Here is a 14,309-nt window from a genome sequence, read left to right on the forward strand (position 1 = left end):
CTTAACCGCTGAGCCATCTCTCCAGCCCCGGAAACTCTTTATTATACTGTAAATTCAAATAAAAAAGGAAGAGAAATGAATAATGTAGGTTAACTGTAGATTTTTTTTTTTTAAAGTCACTGGTAGGGTTTGCTTTAAAGCCATGAAGCTGCTTTCTTAGCCAAGAACCAGTATTTTTCAGATGTTTTTTGTTTCGTTTTGTACTTGTTTTGTTTTTTAATGCATTCAGCTCTAGTGCAAGACCTGACTTTTCATTTGGTCACTTTTCATTTTGGTGGGTATTTGCATCCCTGGTAGACTTTGTACTTCCTAGGAAATGGGTCTCTTGAACTTACAGGAGGAGCAGATCTCATTGGCTGTAGTCTGACGTTTAGAAGACTGGATAGAGGTCTTGCAGACTCTCTGGGATGGTCCTGTTGAGGGAAACTCACAAATCTTATTCAAGTAGAGGTTTCTACTACCCAGAGGGAGGAAGTTTAAAGAAGACCCGTTTCAATGCACACTGCAGGTCAAGGCTCTGTCTGGTCTGAGTACACTTAATCAACAAATACAGGAAGGGTGTTTGCATAGAGTTTTAACTCGGTATCCCAGGTCTTGCAGCATCCAAAGTGCTCTAAAGTGAGGACTGCTACTTCCCGAAACACCCAACATATGGCTTCGGCTTCGGGAAGCTAGACAAGGGACCAATGCCCAGACATACATCCAATGCCCAGAGAACGGTGTCCACGCCTCTGGTCTCAAAGCACTTTCTCTTTGTTTGTTTGTTTGTTTGTTTTGTTTTGTATTTTCTTTGGTCTTTTTTGGACTCATTTTACTTATTATTTGAAAATTTACTATACTAGCATTATATTTCACTATTTTTATATTCCCTCTTCTTTCCTAACTCCTATCTTTCCCCACTCAATGTGAAATCCATGACCTCATTTAAAATTTTCAGTCCTACGTATCTCTTACATATACATTTAGTGTTGTTTGTGCGTATGCTTAGTGCTGACTACTATCGACTGTCTTACCATAGGATTTATCAAAGCGCTTTCAATCTTCTCCTCCTGACCACCGGTCCGCTGCAGGGCACCATATGCTGTGTGTGCTTCCATCCAGCTCTGGAGAATCAGGCCCAGCATGCACATCTGGGAAGCAAGAGAGATTTCCCTGGGGTTCAGGTGGGGATGATGCGGGCTGGTTTATTTAAGATGATCCACAGAGCTAGAATTACATCCTTCGTCCTTTAAGGACCTTACAACAGTGTGTGTGTTACAACAGTGTGTGTGTGTGTGTGTGTGTGTGTGTGTGTGTGTGTGTGTGTGTGTGTGTGACCGATGAGAGGATCACATTTGCAGAGGGGTGGAGATGGCTCTCCAGTGCCTTAGCTCACCAGTTGTGAGCTTGTGCCTGGTGTCGGTTTCCTCATCTGTAAACCAAGAAGAAAGCCCATGCCCAGGGACGTAGGACTGTGGCTAAGTGGGAGACGTTTGGTGCCAGAGGAGGGTGGAGCGCATCTCGCCCCGTTACCGGAGACCCCCAGCGCGCCCGGGGAACTCCGCGGCGCAGCGGGGCGCGCAGGGGGTGGGGCCCGCGGAGGCGGAGACGCCCGCCTGGCGTCAGCGAACCAGCGCCCGCCTCTCAACGGCCAATGACGAGGCGCCTTACAGCCCAGGCCGCGTCGGGAGTGAGGCTGCGGCGAGTGAGGCGCTGACAGGGACTCGCGGGGGCATCTTGCACAGACCCCTGGACCACGCCGCCATCGCAGCCTCCCGCCCAGTCCTCTCTCTGCCGCTTCTCCTCGCCATGGAGGCGAGGCCGCCGCCGCCGCCCCGGGGCTTCGAGCAGCGGACCGGGCGGCGGCCCTGAGGGGAGCGGCGGGCCGAGACGCCGCCGCGGTGCTGAGGCGGAGCTGCCGTGCGCGTCCCCCGCGGTCCCGCCCAGCGCCGGGCTCGGTAAGCGTTCGCGCCCGCCGCCGTCGGGAGGGCTCGGGAAGGTGGGGTGGCCCGGCCGCGCGTGGGAGCGGTCCCCGGATCCCGTCCTGGAGGAACGCCTCCGGCTTGTGCATCCTGGCACGGGGGACAGAGGGAGGGGGTCCCGGAAACGTGCGGGACACAGACAGGCTGGAACTTTGCGGACGTCCTCCTCGGGCCCGGGCCAGGGCGCTGCCTAGTTCATTCTGAAAGAAAAAAACTTTAAGCAAGAACAGTATTTGCTCAGGTCCATTTAATGGGGGGGGGGGGGGAAGGTGGCTCACGCAGTGACCATTCCACCCCCCCCCCCCTTAAAAACCCGTCCTGGTCCAACTCTCAGGCCCCTCTCTGCCGCCCATTCCCAACTGTTGTGTATGCTTAAGAAGGAAAATATGGACTTAAGCTACCCAGAATTCAAAACAAGCCGCTTGGGAACGTACATCTCCTCTGTTTACTTTCAGTAATTCTTAAAAATTGCCATGGGGAGGGAGGCGGTGTTTAAACCCTAATATTTTCTAAAGAAAATAACAACTAAAGAGGCAGAAACGATCCCGATATATTAGGGCTTTTGTTGTTGTCAGTGATGATATTTGTAAGACGAGGGGAAAAAATGTTTCAAACCCTCTTGGACAGTGTGATGTCAGCCGAAGCCCTTGGCTAGGATAGGGAATCCCTGTGGAAGCCAGCCTCATGTCCCCGGACATGGCGCCACTTTTTACCTGTAACTCTTGAAGCAGCCAGAGAACCAAAAGATGGACTGGGACAGGATGAGCATCTTTCTGTCTGGATACTCTTTTCAAAAAACGTATGTCAGATGCTGTCATATGTGCTCTTAAAGACTCCATCACCTTCCTTCCTCCATGAGGTGGAGGAAAACCCAAATGTCTCACCGTTTCCTACAAGGCTGTTGACAATCTTGCCTGAATGTGATCTTTGATGGTCCTCAGTCCTCTCATTCTCCTTTCCCTTCGACCCCGTGTTAGCCATTCAGAGCTGCTTGGCCACCCCTTCATATTTTGGGGAGATGTTTTGCTTTCTGGGTCTTCCTTCCTTCTCACCCTTTCTTGCTAGGTTCCAGGCCTTCCTTTATAATTCTCCGTTTGAGAAGCTTCTTGAAGATGGGCTGTGTCCTGTTTAAGACATGCCTGTTAGAATTCTGCCTAGTTATCTGGAAGGTCCTCAACCACTTCCCAAGAGAAATGTTTACTAGTGTTTCCTGGCAGCCTACTCGGAGTGTGGGTTGCCTATACCAGGACTTGCATACTCTGGTTCCCTATATCTCCACGTCTGTCACACCCAGCACCCACATAGTCCTCAGGAAGAAACCTGTGTGCTTCACTTCATCCCTGCTTCTTATCTGTCTGTCTGTCCTTGAAAGGCCAATGACTCCTCAGTTACTTTTCTCTCTGCCCCAGTGGCCTGATGCATGGTCGGATCAGGGGACTATTCACTGGGTACCTTTTAGCCACTGATTTAGTATGTGGGTGGATACAGAACCAGAAAAGCAAACTCCTTGGTTTAGTGCATTCCTTTTTTTTTTTTTTTTTTTGCCACCTATTTGCCAGGCACAGTACTTGAGATGCAAAATGAAAGTGAGAAAGTCATAGTCTTATCTTTGAGAAGATTACAGACCAAAGGGGGACAGGTAGCTATAAACAGTTACATCATAGGTGCTAGCAGAGTAATAATAATTGCTTTTCTGTGTGCCTGTGACAGGCTATATAATAAATGCCTTACATGAATTATCTTGTTTAATCTTTTCAGTGATTATAAGGTCTCATTCCTATTCTGTAGGACTTGAAGTTGAGTAGACAGCTAAGGGACTAGTCAGACTCTAAATCCTGACTGTTTTTAGAGCCTCCGTCTGGGTAGTCTGGGAAGGCTTTCCTGGGAGGGAAAGCCTTGAGCCTAAAGGAGGGATCTGTACATTAGGAGAGAGAGAACACAAGCAGTCTTGAGGAGGAAAACCCCTCTGTCTTAGGAAACTGGGAAGAAGTGTAGCTGGCCTAGAGGGGCAGAACAAGGTAGGATTAGGATCAGAGTGAAGGCTTCTGTTGTTGTGTTAGGATCATTCTGAGGCTTTGTGGAGTCACATGCTCATTGATACCTGCCCACAAACGTAGAATCACATTCTTTTAGACCCAGAGGATGATTATTCCTCTTGAGAGAGATTCTTACTCAGTTTGGGAAAAGACGCTGGAGAGGAAAATTCTAGCATTCAAATGGATATGTAGAGAAAGAAAATCTATCCTCTTATCTCCTAACCACCTTCCCAAGGATGGCCAAAGTTGGCTAGTATCTGCATTCTTTTCTAAAAACCCTCCTCTTTTATAAACTTTTATCTGCTCCTTCCTCTGTGGCCATTCCAGTAACACCTTACTCGTTAAGTGAGCACATGTTTAGGAAATCGGTCCATGTTAGCATAAAGTATCGTTTGCTTTTTGTGTTGACATTTAAAAACATTTTTTAATTAAAAAATATATGTATATCGGTTGTTTTACCTGCATGTATGTCTGTGTAGGACTTGTGTGCCAGGTGCCCTTGGAGGCCAGAAAAGTTGTTGGTAACCCTGGATTTGGAAGTATAGATCACTGTGATGTGCCTTGTGGGTGCAGAGGATTGAACCATGTCTTCTGGGGGGGGGGGGTGGGAAGCAGTGTTGACATTTCTTACTTTGTTATACAGCTGTAAAATAAGTTGTTTTTATCTGTACATAGGACTGTTATATGTATTTGTAACTAGTCTTTAAGCTAAACATTTGTTTCTAGATTTTTTTCTTATAAGAATACAATAAACATCCTTCTAGATACTTTGTTATATGTTTATATGTACAATTATCTCAACAATGTATTTTAGGAGATGGACCTGTGGGTATTTTTATTTTTGACACACCAACAAGTTGCTGTCTCTTTGAGGTAGTGCTTACTTGTTTTCTCCCCTAAAGTGTGGCTCCTTAAACCTAAGTCAGTATCCAGCAGAATCCTCTGCCAAGCTTTTCCAACAGTTGTATGCCTGTTTCCCTCCCCTACTGCAGCCTAGTTCAGAAGGAGCCATGTGATTTGTGCAAGGAGATCAGAATCAAATGATGCTGGTTTACTTTCTGTGGTGGTTCTGGTGTTTAGTGTTTGCCCAGTACCATTCCTGTAGGACCTCAGCATCAGATTGTAAGCATTGTTGCATTACCTTTACTATCTTTATATGGAGAAATGAGATGCAGACGTGAGTTTCAAGCAGGAAGCTGGCCAAATATAGAATCTTGTCTTTTTCCTTTGGTACAGGAACTAGTAAGTGTTCCAATTCCCAAAACGGAAGAATTTTTTTTTCCTTTGGTCCCGGGTGCAAAAATAGCAGTAGTGTAACACAGACTTAATAAAACCAAGCAGCAAACTGACAAGATGAACTACTCAGTACTACTGTTTTCTCAACTCACATCCATTTGCCTCAGTGAACTTACATTCATGTTACTTGTAGTCAGTACATATAGAATATGGTTTCTGAAATCTTAATATAATGACATTTACTTACTTCTCTATCTCGTTTAAAATGTATTACTTATTCCATGTAGTTTGTGAAGTCTGTTTCATTCTCTCTTTTCTTTGTACAGTTACTTTTGGATGATTTTATTGTCCAATAAAATCAAGAGGGCCTACTGAAATGGGATTATTTTAGTGATGAAGTTGAACTTATCTGCAGTACTACCACTGTTTCTTGCCATTTCAGCGTGACTGTCACAGACAAATCCTAGTATTTATTTTTACCTATTAAAAATATATATGTACAGGAGCTAGAGAGGTGGCTCAGTGGTTAAGAGCTCTGAGTGCTCTTGCAGAAGGCTAGAGTTTGTATTTAGCACCCACATAAGTTGACTCATAGTCACCTATGTGACTGCAGCTCCAGGGGCTTTGACGTACATCTCTGTCTTCCAGGGGTACCTGCAGTGATGTCCACACGCTCAATTAATAAAAAACAAAACCGTAAGAAAAAGAAATACCATAGCCATTAAGAGTGAGCTGTGCTCTTGCAGAGAACTAGAATTCCGTTATCAGCATCTACATCTGGCAGTTAGTTCTCAGTTGCCTGGAACTCCACCTCCAGGGGATGGGTCACCTCCTGGCTTCTGTTGGGTGGACATGCACACAGTCACACAATATTTTTAGAATTAAATAAGCACGGGTGGATGACTCTTAAGAAATGGCACTTTAGGGGTGACCTCTAGCCTCCATATACATAGCCATATGTGGAGTCTTATACTTCCACACATACATGTACTCAAAGAAGAGACTCCATTCCTCGTGGGCAAACAAGTCAGGTTATCATTCGCTTGTTATCTTGTGATAGTGTTGCTGATGACTTGTGTATTAGTCAGAGTTCTCTAGAGGAACGGAACTTATAGAATGAATCTCTCTGTGTACACACACACACACACACACACACACAGGATTTATTAGAATGGCTTCCAGGCTGTGGTCCAGCTAGTCCAACAATGGCTGTCTACCAACAGAAGGTCCAAGAGTCCAGTGGTTGTTATGTCCATGAGGCTGGATGTCTCAGCTTGGCTTCAGTATGTGCCAGGATCCCAAAGAAGTAAGGCTCCAGTGCCAGCGAAGACATGGGCTTGCGGTGAGAGCGAGGGCAGCAGGCAGAGGGAGAGCTTCCGTCCTCCACGTCCTTTACACAGGCTGCCAGCAGAAGGCGTGGCCCAGACTAAAGGTGGGCCTCCCTATTTCAGATGACTTCATTAAGACGTTCCTCACCGGTGTACCCAGCCACCTGGGCTTTAGTTAATTCCAGATGTAGTCAAACTGACAATCAAGAATAGCCATCACAACTTTCATATATGTCTATATACATGCATATGTATATATGTGTACATATTTATATGTGTATTTATTTTACTGTCAGTTTTTGCGAGGCTTGGTAGTACATAACTATAATACCCATACAGCTCAGAGGTTGAGGGAAGAGGATTGAACGAGGCCAGCCTAGACTACAAATAGCCAACTTTTTGCTGCCTAACAAGAATATTAGAAAAATGTCTGGCCAGTATCTTTAAGTAAGGTGGTTAATTTTTTTTCATTTATTTTTATTTTTTATTATTGTATGTGTGTGTGTTGCACTTGCTCTCTGTTTGCACAGTGTATTCGTGTGAGAGCCTGTTAGAGCCTCTAGAGCAGCGCTTCTCAACCTTCCTCATGACCCTTTAATCCGGTTCCTCATGTTGTGGTGACCCCCCCCACCACCACCATAAAAGTACGTTATTGCTACTTCACAACTGTAATGTTGCTGCTCTTTCGATCATTATATAAAGTTGTGACATGCGAGGCCCACGGCTGGGAGCCGGTGCTGTAGAACTAGAGTTCCTGGCAGTTGTGTGCAGCGTGGCGTGAGTGCTGGTAATGGAGTCTGCATCCTCCACAAGAGCATAAAGTACTCACTCCTTCCTGTAGAGCCATCTCTCTAGCCCCAAGAGTGCTGTTCTTGATAATCAATAAGAAAGTAACTGCTTTTAAAGTTACTTTGTTTTCAGTTTTAAGTGATACATTTGTGTCCATATAGTTATGTGCCCATGAATGCAGGTGTCCACAGAAGCCAGAGAATGGCATTGGATCTCTCTTTTCAGAGAAGGGGAGGAAGGTGTATAGGTGGGGAGAGGTGAGGTGAGAGGGAGTGTCTGGGAGGAGAAGAGAGAGGGAAAGCTGTGTTAGGGATATAAAGTAAATAAACAATTTTTAAAAAGAAAAAGAAAGGATAGCCAAGACTGCACAGAGAAACCCTGTCTCTAAAAAACCAAAGGTAGGGAGTGTTGTCTTTCTATGTGTTTATTAGCTATTAGTATATGTTACTTGGGGAAAAAATGTCTCTGCAGTCTTTGTCCACTTTTAGAAACATGGTTTCTTTTATTATTGAGTTCTTATGTGTTCTCTTACTAGGTATATAATTTGCAAGGTCTTTCCCACTGGTGAAGGTTTTTGTGAATATAATTTGTTAGATACATAGGTCTAGCAGCAGAGTCGCTAAGCCAGACACACAGTTACCTCTGTGTTTAGTTTGCTGAGGCTGTGGACTGTTTTCTAGTCCATGACAACCCCTGCACTGCCTGAGAATGTCTCCATCCCCGTATCTCAGTCAATGTCTTTACCTTTCAGCTCTAACCATCCTCTAGTGGGTCTAAAATAGCTTTGATTTGTGGTTTGATTTACAGACTGAGAATGTCATTATCTTTTAAAGAAATTCCTATCATTTCACACTTGAGAAACTTGTAAACAGGATTTTATAATCTGATAAAAACATCTTAAATCTGTTTCTTTAGAATAAAGTTTTTATGTGATGATCTAATGAAATAAAAGACCTGTGCAGTAATTATCAGTAATAGTTAAAACACACTTAAGGGACTTTGGAATGAGGGGTCAGACTGACAATCTTAAGATAAACCATACCAGCTCTAAATTTGGCACAACTGAATCCTTACTTCTGTGCACAACAGGCTAGGAAGAGCATGGCATCATTCGTGAATATTCTGTTTCCTCCTCTACAAATTAAATAAAAACGGAGTTTCGAGGTGTAACAGTTTGTAGAGTATTTTTGATTATAATGTGAGAAATACCGTAGAGCAGATCAAGCTCATTGACTTCAGATGTATGTCAGGAGAAATGGAGAGGAGCATCTACATGTTTAATAAATTAGACACTAGCTACGTGTAATGTATAGACTTGATTTGTATCCACACCATTGTAAAAAGGTGTTTTTGAGGTTATTGGGAATAACTTGTATAGCCTTCAAATATTAGATGACTTTTAAGGGATTTAAAATTTGTTACATATGATAATAGTATTTCTGTCTTAGAGATTAGAGCTGAAGTCTTAGAGATGAAGCAATATGTTTGGAAGTTGCCTTAAAATATTCAGTCTATCTAAAGGATTATAGAAGAACAAAGAGTTGCCATATGTTGGTAATTATTAAAACCGAATAATAGGCACGAAAGGTTTGTTCTGTGTGTTTGTTCTGCACGTACGTGCGCATGAGCACACATCTGTGCAGGCTAGCCATCAGCTTGGGTGTTGTTCCTCAGGTGTCAGGCACCTTTTAAAAATAGTTTTTATTTTGCATTTACTTATTTTATGTGTGTACACTCATGTGTCATGGCATGTAGGTGGAGGCCAGAGGACAACTGGAGGATCGAGCTCAGTCAGGCTTGGCAGCAAGCACTTCTGCCTGGTCCTCGCCTTGTTAACTTTAAAAGATTTTATATTTGGGATTTCATATGCGTACCACCATGCCCAGGTGTGTGTGTGTGCACGAGTGTGTGTGTGTGTGTATGTGTGTGCTCGCGCATGCGTCTGTGTGGGTGGTAGTTATGTACATGTTGAGTATAGGTACCTAAGGAGGCCTGAAGAGAGAGCATTGGCTACCCCTGGAAGTAGAGTCGTTGTGAGCCATCTAATGTGGCTACTATAAACTGAACTTGGATTATCTGTAAGAGTAATATGTAGCCTTAACCGCTGAGCCAATTTTCCACACCCTAACCCCTCCTCCACACACATTGTTTTTTTTTTTTTTTTTTTTTTTTGAGACAGAATCTTTCATTACCTCACAGTTTAGTTCACTCGGGCTGGCCAGCCAACCCCAGGGATTTTCCTGTCTCCATCTCCCATTGCTGGGATTATAAATGCACACATACCACCTGCCTATCTTTTTTAATGGTCTCTGGAAATCAAACCGAGGTCCTCATGCTTGCCTGGCAGGTACTGGCAGATAGTAGTCCAAATGAAGAGTTTTAATAGATTTCAAAACCCGTTTGCTAACAAGTGACATCTAACTTGTTATTAAGAGTGAACGCATCAGAGAAGATGGACATTTACTAGACCAATTAATTTTTGTGGTTCTGGGGTTCTGTTATTTTTTAGGGCAGGGAGTATATGAGATGGGGTTTAGTTAGGTATGTAGTCCAGACTGGTCTTGGCCTTCTAATTTTTCCCACCCCAGTCTCCTGAGTGCTTAGATTGCATGTATGAATAACCATACCCAAATGCTTGTGGGGAGGAGGTATATGTGTTGTTGTACGCATGTGGGTGTTCAGAAGCCAACGTAGGGTGTCCTCTGCACTCTAAACCATTTTTTAATGGTCTCACATTAAACCTGGAGTTCACAGATTCAACTAGGCCGGCCAGCCAGCCAGCGAGCTGCAAGCATCCACCTGTCTCTGCCGTCTTGGTGCTGGAGTCACAGACACGTGACACTGAGCCTAACTTTTTACAGGGTCGTCCTTAAACTTTTGTGTTCTGGAGCAAGCACGTTACTCACCTCCTCAACTCTGTATCCAGCTTTTTATCTAGAGCAGAGTGTTTCTGTGACTGAGTGGTGGGAAAATATCACAGCCCAGAGCTCCTTCCCTTTGCAACCTGATTACCTGAGATCAGACTTCTGCCCTGCTCTGTTATGGAACACAAGGATGAGCGTTAAAAGGATGGCAATGCAACGTAGCAGTAGAGTGCTTTATACCCAAGGTCTTGGGTTCGTTACCAACAAGGAAAGGAGAGAAAAAGGGAAGGTTCTTTTCTCACATCAAACAACTTTGTGGAATAAACTCCTTCCTTTACATGGGTTCTGGAGTTGAACGCAGGGCATCAGGCTCGCATAGGAAACACCTTAACATTTAAAAATTTTTATGTGGATGGATATTTTGCCTGCATGTATGCTCCTGCACCCCCTGCATGCCTGCAGAGGCCAGAATCGGGTGTCAGATCCGCAGGGCATCAGATCCTCTGGGGCTGGCATTTATGTTTGGAACTGGTTTACTGCGAAGGCATGGTAATGCAGTTGGGACATATGGACAAATATTACTAAGCAGGAAAAGTGTTAATAGTTCCAGATTTAATAATTCTGATGGTAGTCCTTTAATACCAGCAACTGGGAAGCAGGTGGAGCTCTGTTAATTTGAGGCCAGCCTAACCTACAGAGCAAATTCCAGGACAGCCAGGGCTATACAGAAAAACTGTCTCAAAAACCCAAAAAAAACAAAACAAAAAAAAAAAAAAAAAAACAAACCAAAAATAGATTCAGGTTTAGGTTTGGAAGAGGATTATTGGTGAGTGGAACTTCTCTATAAAGGAAGAAATTGAAATCCTGCTGTGAGGAACTGTGCATGTGGTTTCCAAACATGAACTGATTGGCTGATAAATCAGTCAAGAGAATGCCTTTCAAGTACTGTTGCCGGAGTGACGGGGCAGTCTCAGGACTTCTGATGTCCGAGGGGCCAGATCTTTCTACCTGGATGCTTCTGTTCTCCAGTGACGCACACGTTTCTCCCACTTGGCAAGGGTTACCTTGGTTACCTTGGTTACTGTTTGCCTGTGCTTGTGCTATGGCTACCCTTCAGCGTTCACTGCTCTTGTCTGGACCTTCTCAATTTCTGGCAAGGCCTGAGTTCACAATGGCCCCCAGCTAGAGGTTCTTTCTCCCGGGTCCTCAAGTCTGAAAGCCCCCGAGGTGAGGAGCAACAGCAGCCAGGGGGGTTGTCTGTGGCCTGGGATCTTGCTTCTAGTCTGTGGTTTCAAGAAGGTGCATTGATTTCTTTAAGGAGTACTCGGTGCTACAGTGTTGCTGCTGGCTGTAGTTGTCACAGTGAGTGACCAAGGTGAGTAGGATATTCAGGGAAAAAAAAAAAGGAACACATGGGGTTGTACTGTTTTTACAGATGTATGCTCTCTAAAATTACATACATGTTTAAGTACTTAATACTTAGGATAAAATATGTAGAGAATTACGGTAAAAGAGAATCCTCTCTTTCCCCAGCCTCCAGCTTCCTCCTTGCAAAAGCACCCTTAGGAGCCTAGGGAGATGGCTCAGTCAGCAAAGCATCAGGACCTCACTTCAGACTCTCCTAAATCCAGGTGGAAGAGCCTGCTATGGTGGCACTCGCAACCCTGGCACGAGAGAGCAGGGCCGGTGGCCTGGCTGCCCCGCAGGTTGCTTACCATTAGTCATGCTTAGTTTTCAGAAGTTATGCTTTGAGAGAGTCCTGTGGAACAGGCAGTGGTTAGAGCAGCCAGTTCTGTGTGAACTGGATGCTGGGAGGGGCTTTTTCGTATAGAAGGGCTGTAAATTCACTTACTAAAACAGCAATACAGTCAAGTTTTTTGTTTTTTTTTTTTTTTTTGCCTTATTTGATTGTAATTGCTTCTTTGCAAAGAAATGGGAAAACTATTTTTCTGTATTTTGTCTCTCTTCACTCTTTTAAATAAATGTTAAAATTTCACAGATGAAATTCTTCCAACCCTCTTTGTCACTGAACTGACAAATACGGCCATTTACTTACACATTGAAGTCCTTCAAGCACAGCCAGTACTTGTCCTGCTAGAGCGAACCACCTTCGATCTCCGTTGAGCAACCTGTGTTCGTAAGGAAGGAGTTAAACCCGCAAAGCAGCAGAGCAGGTTCTGTCAGACCAGTGCTTTCTGTTGGTTAGGTCTGAACCCCCAACACACAGCTGAAACTTAGAATTCTTAGTGCTGCAACCTTGATACGCCTTGTTTTATCACACAGAGCTTGTCTCCCTGGATCGTACTGTCACCCAGCTTTGGGGGACAGTTTGACCATCTCGAAGAGTCAAGGTTATTGGACAGAAAAGCCCAGCTATGACTACAGCAATACAGTTGTAGGGGTTCTGAGACTGGGTGGAGAGAGATTGGATGCTCTGCTTCTGGGATACTTTGACTCTGAGGGTGGCTCTGTTTATGTAGAATCCCGAATGTACCATCCGGTGGTTGTGCTGTGTGCTTGAATGAGCACAGAAATTGCCTTTTTTTTTTTTTTTTTTTTTTTTTAACCTTCCTGGTTTTACCAGGGAAATGTAGAAAGGAGGGAAGAAAGGGAAAGGTATTGGGTGGATTAGTAAGTTAAATCGTCTACACCCTGAACAGGCTTTCCTACATGGCTCACTGTCCTCTCTAGCCTCCCCTCATTTCCCTCAGGCCTGTTTTCTTTGACCAATCTTGGGCTTACCAGGGTCCATCACCAGCCTTGTTTGTGTTTACCACACACACACATTCTTGGAAGGACATGAGTGTGTCTGTGACTTTATGTTGATAAGCAACAACCTTGCTTTCCCTACTGAGGTGTTTCCCAGATACCTGCACGAGTCTCAGGACTGACCTCTTTTCTAATCTCCATCTTGATGAACGGACACCAGAATTTAAATGTTGCTATTGATATCATTGGTAATACGTTACGTTACTGTCTCTCAGATTGGCCTGCTCTGGGCCATTTCTCGTGTTCCCGTGTTCCTCACATCATTCTGCAGCTAGATATGCCCTGCACATTCTCTATCACCATTCCTCCCGTATTCCACGTTCTTGATTGCATGCTACCTGAAGAGATCTTTCTGGTTTCCTGATCTATTCATAGTGATTCATGGTTTAAGTCTGAAAGTCTTTTTTTTTTTTAAAGTCCAATTTGGTTTTCATTATTATTTTTAAGCAGTTTTAGTAAGGTATTCTAGTTGGTTTCTGTTGCTGCAATGAATCATTCTGGCCTAAAGAAATGTGGAGAGGAAAGGCTTTATTTAGCTTACACGTTCATGGTATAGTCCATTGCTGAGGGAAGCCAGGAAAATAACTCAGGTGGGAACCTAGAGGCAGGAAGTGAAGCAGAGGCTATGGAGGAATGCTCCTCTCTGGCTGGCTTTTCATGGCATAGCCAGCTTGCTATCTTGGATCATTTGCCCAGGGTGGCACTTCCCACAGTGGCTGGTCTCTTCCACATGAGTCATTAACCAAGAAAATATCTCACAGACATGCCCACAGGCCAGTCTGATGGAGGAAGTTTCTCAGTTGAGGTTCTCTCTTTGCCAGGTGACTCCAGTTTATGTCAGGTGACAAAAACCAGCACATGGGGTATAACGATATGCATTGAAATATATGTTAAGTGTGTGCAGTTGGATGAGGTTTAGTATGTGAAGCTGTGAGGCTGTCACCACAATGATTGTAAAAGTCATTCACCACCTGCAAAATTGTTCTTGTGTGTCACTCTTATTTTTTGACTTCTGTTCCTGTAGTAAGAACACATAACATGCGATCTGCCCGCCTGGGTTTGTGAGCGTATCCTACAGTGTTGCTGACTGCAGGGATTATGCTGAACAGCAGCTCTCCACAGTCAGTTTGTACCACACAGTTTCATGAAAGATGAGTTCTTCCCAGAGAAGAAGCATTACTCACTGTTGTTAGCACACAATCACACAGTCCTTCTAGCATGATACAGAATCAGACACCAAGACTGTAAATGTCGGCAGGTGTAGTGTTAAGGTGGAATTCTTTTTGTTTTGGTGGGCCTAACTCAGGTACCCTTATAAGACACAGT

General features: G+C 44.3%; 1 protein-coding gene across 2 annotated transcripts in view; it reads left to right on the forward strand.

Annotated features, from left to right (window-relative positions):
* Positions 1-1,670: 1,670 nt before the first annotated feature.
* Positions 1,671-14,309, forward strand: part of PTPRA (protein tyrosine phosphatase receptor type A) — a 98,488-nt gene continuing 85,849 nt past the window's right edge. For both annotated transcript variants that reach the window (XM_080931272.1, XM_080931273.1), the window contains exon 1: positions 1,671-1,937. The gene's annotated coding sequence lies outside the window, so the exon portion shown is untranslated. The remainder of the gene's footprint in view (positions 1,938-14,309) is intronic.

Source organism: Micromys minutus (assembly GCF_963924665.1).
Source record: "Micromys minutus genome assembly, chromosome: 17".
NCBI classification, from domain to species: Eukaryota; Metazoa; Chordata; class Mammalia; order Rodentia; family Muridae; genus Micromys; species Micromys minutus.